This window comes from Gasterosteus aculeatus, chromosome 12, assembly GCF_964276395.1.
Source record: "Gasterosteus aculeatus chromosome 12, fGasAcu3.hap1.1, whole genome shotgun sequence".
Classification (NCBI taxonomy): Eukaryota; Metazoa; Chordata; class Actinopteri; order Perciformes; family Gasterosteidae; genus Gasterosteus; species Gasterosteus aculeatus.
In genome coordinates, this window is record NC_135700.1 from 17,029,604 (window position 1) to 17,036,046 (window position 6,443).

Genomic DNA, 6,443 nt, shown 5'->3' on the forward strand with positions numbered 1-6,443 from the left:
AAATAGCTGCCACTCCCCCCCCTCGGCCTGTGCCTCGGGGAATATGAGTATTAACATGACTCGGAGGAGTCGCTTCATTTAAACAGAAATATTCCCCATTCAACAACCACGTTTCAGTAAGACAAAATACATCAACATGGTGATCTGATATTAGTTCATTTACCAAAACAGCTTTAGATGACAGAGATCTAATATTCAAAAGACCCCCTTTAATTCTCCTATTTTGTTGCACTATTGCATTATTAGTTTTAACTTTAATTAAGTTATTTACTACAACTCCTCGGTTGTTTACCTTTAACTTAGATAAGTGTGTCCGTGGGGCAGACAAGGTCTCTATAGGGTTCATTATGCTGAGTGACTGCTCAGATTGAAGCGCAGAGAAGTGTGTAAGACTGCGACTCTGCTCCCTGGTCTGAACTCTGGGTCATGGATTAAGTCCACTAAGAAACTGGGTCAGGTTCTTAGAAAGAAGTTCAGCTCCGTCCAAAGTGGGATGGATGCCGTCCCTCCTAATCAGACCAGGCTCTCCCCAAAACGTCTTCCAGTGATCAACGAAGCCCACATTATTTACTGGGCACCACCTCGACAACCAGCGGCGGAATGACGACATGCGGCTATACATGTCGTCACTTGTCAAGTTTGGGAGGGGGCCAGAGAAAACTACGGTGTCCGACATTGTTTTAGCGTATGTACACACCGATTCCACATTAACTTTAGTGACCTCCGAGCAACGTAATCGGGAGTCATTACCGCCGACATGTATTACAATCTTACTGTATTTACGTTTATCCTTAGCCAGCAGTTTAAGATAAGACTCAATGTCGCCCGCTCTGGCTCCCGGTATACATGTAACTATGGTCCCCGGTTTCGCTAACTTCACGTTCCTCAGAATGGAGCTACCTATCACCAGAGTTGGCTTCTCAGCGGGTGTGTCGCCGAGTGGGGAGAAGCGGTTTGAAACGTGAAGTGGTTGGTGGTTAACCGTGTGCTTCGACTTAGACTTATGCTTACTCCGAACAGTCACCCAGCCTCCCGGCTGCTCGGGGGTTGCCGGGGGACGGCTAGCAGGAGCGAACGCTACGTCTATGTGGCCCGCACCGGCTACGGGGGTGGGCTGGGTAACTACAGCGGCTAACGACTGAGCTTCCATGGTGCGGAGCCGTGCTTCTAGCTCACTAAGCCTCGCCTCCAATTTATCAAATATACTACACTTCTTACATGTACCGTTATCGGTAAGGGAGGCAGAGGAATAGCTAAACATGTGACACACCGAGCAAGAAAGAGCAGGAGAGGCAGGGAGGGAAGACATCACCAGGTTAGCTGCTAAGCTAATGCTAACGCTAATAGAAGTAACGTTGCCGCTAAACAACGTCCAAGCAACTATTCGATGGAGCGAAAATTTGCTAGACGGTGAGGCGTTTAACAGCGCCTCACGTAGATAAGAATTCACCGTTGTGATGAAAAATATCACGCTACATTCAACTCGGTATAGCTAGAGCTGTGAAAAGTTCGATGACATCAAACACGCTGGTAACAGGAAGTGACGCAACACGCTTACCGTAAGCCGGTAAGCGTTTATTTAAACTAATCAATACTGAAATGCTCCTACGTGTTTACAGACTCAATGATCCAGTGTACCAATACGACTCAAAACCGATGCTAGCAAATCTACAGGGCTGCACATTGCAGATCTTTGGATGAAATGCATGCATACATCAGGATGCTAACATGCTAACCATGTCAATGGTAGCAGGCTGTCCACATACCCTCATGCAGCAATTCCATGACAGCCAGCCAAACGTGTCAATTTTCACTTGAATCGTGCATGCTGTCTTTTCTAAATAACCCGTCATCAGAAAACTACTAAGAAACCACTAAAACGATTGTGAAATATTTAGGCAACAAAATGAGCTCAGGTTCAGGGCAACATTGCCATCCACATTGAAATAACCACTAAAGGACAGCAGTGACATTACGCAAGCACGTGACTAACAAATCAACATGGATGTCTCGTTCCATACGGGGAGCAGACAGCTCAGATTGCTGGTATTGCTAAAACCGCTTTCAATAGGTCAACAAATTAATTCAAATTTTACAATTACTTACTGTGAAATATGACTTGACACACATGACTATATTTCAAGTTTCAGTCACTCATATGGTGTCACCTGTTCCTGGCTGCCTTATTGTATTTTGGAAAAAAAAGAGTGAGGAACTTAGAATTGAAATAAAAGGAGGATTCCGTGGATACAGAAGAACGGCATTTTTAATGCCACTTGCGTGCTGGAGCATGACGACTTTAACAGCGTGTAGAACAGCGCGTTGAACACTATGGTCGGTTTATTGGGCTGCTGGAGACACGGCACAGCCCAGGATGTCTGCCTCCGACTTGTTTTCCCCCACAGCTGCTTTCAGAGACAGCATCCTGCTTAAAGCTAACTATTTTTGTCTCCATACGCAATTATCACCACCTGGTAATTTTGACAATTTTGACTGCTTCTGCTTTTACAAAGCCTCCAAATGTTAATGCAGTCCATGTGTGCCTGCAGCTGGTTGTGTCTGCAATTTAATCAAATGGACATGATAGGGAGAGAAAAACAATGTTTTCCATTAATTTCATGCTAAATTTCTTAGGGAGATTTCTTATTAACAGTGAGTGAGTCCTCGCCCTCTTAATACCGGCAGCACTTTTCCATACTGACTACTTAGTGACATTCACACATCATGAAACTAATTTGTTCAGCTCGGGCCCACAAACATGTGCGTGCATGTTTGACTATTAAGTATGTGCTGCGGGACGATTATGTCAAGATTGAAAAGCAAGGGGATTTGTTCTTACTCCAGTTATTCTGTTCGGCCGACCGATTTTTATTTCCAGTCCAAAGAGCAGACAGATGATCCACGAGAAAGTGGAGTTGTTGAGCACTTATGATGCGAGGACAAGACATCCGTCATTAATTTCTCCTCCAGCGTTTGATTGCACCGTCGTCGTGAACAGGTCGAAACTGTCTGACGCTGATCATGAAGTGGTTGAGGCACTGATGTGTGGCAGTAAAGTGTGACAAGCTGGACGTATGGTGCATTCCTCTCTGTCTCGTTTCAACGCCGTCATCCATCACGCTGCCAGAGTCCTGCCTGCTGTCACGAATGATCGATGGGACTTGCTGATCCCGTCTTCTGCATCGCCTTAATGTCCCTGGTGTCCAGATTGTTGGAGCTAATTTTGATATTCGCCTGAGAAATTATTATGTTGAATGTTTGCCGTTTTGCCAAATACTTTTTTTTTTGTCTCCACTGAAAAACTCAGTTTTATGTCTTTTGGAACTGTACATTTATAGCTTGATAGTCTTTACGTAAATCTTTGTAATGCATTAAACCGAAGTAAATTGTTACTTTCCAAAATGTTGAAGCTTTCACACCTCAACATTCAGATATTTTTAAACTATTTACATGGAAAAATGAAAGTGTTCAGAACTACTAACTTTCCTGAAAACGTTCCTACCAGATGCAATGTAGGTGTTTTTACCTTTCATAAACCTTGTTTTGTATTCTGTATTGCAAGATATTGTTGCTGAAATTTAGTTTAATGGTTAAATTCATTGTGCAGATCCTGTCAGCAATGACAGTGTAGTTCACAACAATGCTTTGAGCCCAACACTAACATCGATAAACATTTGCAACATTTTCTAATTTTAGTGCAGGCTGATGGAAATGTCTCCAGTTTTGCAGGAACTTTTTCTTGAGGAGAGGTTTGCATGTGTGTTGGCTTCCCTGTTGATATAAGGAGCTTTCTTGACAAAACCCAAGACACAGTCCTTTCTTTTTCTTTGCTCTACTTCTGAGACATAACGGAAATATCTTTTTTAATAGCATTAAAATGTGAACAATAAAAGGTTGTTGAGTCACAAACAGAAAGCAGCTTTAATCACTTCTTTCTTGCACTGATTAAATAGGGAGCCGTAGGAGGGAGGATCTGCTGTTTTGGAGCCAGACAGAATGACCTTCTCTCCTTCGTCTGCAATATTTTCACTCCCTTCTGCCTTATTTACCAGAAGCCACTTCAGTAGACTCATTGTTTCCCCTGTTCACTCAAGGTCTAGCGAGGTCCTCGCCTGAAGGGAACTTGTCAATTTGATCAAAATGTATTTGGTGACAAAAGAAGAAACATTAACATCAAGGTCATGTCTTATGCAGTGCAGATGTTGCACTGGTTGACCCTGTGCTGTGGAATAAAGCACAAGTTGCAGGTTTGGAAATCATACTAAATTGAATTGCTAACTATAGATGTGACTGGCTTCCAAAGACAATTTCAGCCAGGTGCATGAGAACGAAGGAAATACGTAACATGTGTATGTTACATATGATTTTACTCCTCTCCGTGGATTAGAACCATCACATATTCAATGAAAATAAGAGCTGTGACGCCGAGTGAACACTGTGAGATTAACAGAAAAGGAGCAACAAATTCAATTTGATCCGCTGAATCACCAATCGGTTTCCCCCCTCGTGTAAACGTCCGATTTTACGCCTCTGCGTTACTGTGTGCAGTAAATTGCGACAGCGTGTCCTTTTGATGCAGCATAATTGAATGTTCTTTCAGATGGCGCGGAACAATAGCAGTCATCCAAGGGAGAGGATGATGTCTTTATTCGTCTAAATTGATACCAGACGTACATTCTGTCATCATCCTCGTGTGTCGTGTGTTTGCATCCTAGTCTAAGGAACAGTACCAAACGATGGAGAGGGCCCAATCCAAACGCAACACAATGTCGTTAAAAACTCCTCGAAAAAGCCTACAGACGAGTCCACAATGTGGTTTTATGGATTTTCATTGCCTACATTGTAAAGATGGACTCAAGCCAAAACTGGTCTCATTACGATAATGAAATGAAATCAAGACATTGGCCAGATGATGTTTTCAAATGGTTGCCACGGTAACACAGCCATTTCTCTGTTAATGCATGATGTCCAGGATTACAGGGATGACTAGATAACATTGGCTGGTGTGCTGGATCATACCAAGTGCCTTTGACAAGGTTGTCTGATCCAACGTCAAATTGATACGGGAAATGGGATCAATTTGGACACAACACAAACATCCTCAACTCTGAAAGTAATAACACATTTGCTTTTATTGTTCGTGATAATGTACTACTGCTTACAATGTCTCTTTCGTCATCTCCGCCTCTCTTTGTCCTCCTGCTGTCTCCAGGCTGACTCGTCTTGGTTGGTTCCAGAGACAGACGATCTGACTAACGGCTCCCACTCTGCATGTAAAGTACAAAGAGTTATTCCATCTCTGTGAAATCTAGAGGAAGGGCAGTGACGATTTACTGAAAATACCCTGCATGCAGGATATGACTCTGATTCAACCGACCTCATCAGTGCGTCACCCACAACAGATTTGTAAGGGTGACACAGAGATTGGCACACAACGTGTAACACAAGTGATGTGACTGAATGTTACCGAGAAGAAGACGTACCAAAGTGCGTTGTTGAAGGCAAAACATGTTGCTACACGTGCTGCTCAAATGAGGGTAAAAACAGTGCTCGCAACACAAAACCTGTGACTCAAGGTTTTACCTCCACTGGCAGTGTGTCTTTTATGAAGGGAGTACTCCTAGTTCAGTTCCACAATGTGTTTTTACTGATATACCTCAACAACAATTAGATAAACTGGCATGCAATTCTGTACAGACATTCATGGTGCGTATACGATAGACCGACTTGGGGAGTTTCCCTGACTTTCTCTCTAGTGAGGTTGACAGCTATGGTGAAGTAAAATAGCTGTTAATAATAATAAATAATAAATAAGTTCTGATTTCTTGAAGAATGTCTTGAAGGTTGTCTGAGGTACTTTTCAATTGCATTACCTACAGCAGATGGCAGTAGTCAGGCCTGCTGTTTGTAATGTAACTCTGCTAACTAGCCATTGTTATCCCTTAAAGTGTACAGTTTATTTCGGGCGTTTGTGAGCTCTTCCTTCTACAAGCACTAGGATGCAAAAACATTCGTCTGAGGGGGACATTGTGAAGACAGCTGCTGACCATGAGCATGTTAGGGCTTGGAGCATGTGACCATGCTGACATTCTCATTCAGCTCACCGCTGTGCTTTAGGAACACAGGTGTTTGTAACTGTTACAAGCAAAGAGGGTAGAAAGTCTGCCGATGGTTGTTTAATGCAAACTCCCCAATACGATGTTCACTCCATATCTGGTCACGCGCTGTGTGGAAGTGAACTTGGTATTTTCAATACCTAGATGTTATGTAGAAGTCCATTTATACCTTTGTCTCTGTGTATTAAGAAAAATGGGATTAATCCTTCAGACAAGAAGGTAAGTTTCTAATGTTCCTCTTTGCGCAAAATATAACTACAAATGTTCAGCATGAACTTAAGAGTGTTCCCAAAAGAGCGGCACTAAAAGTAGCATCCCTTTTGCAGG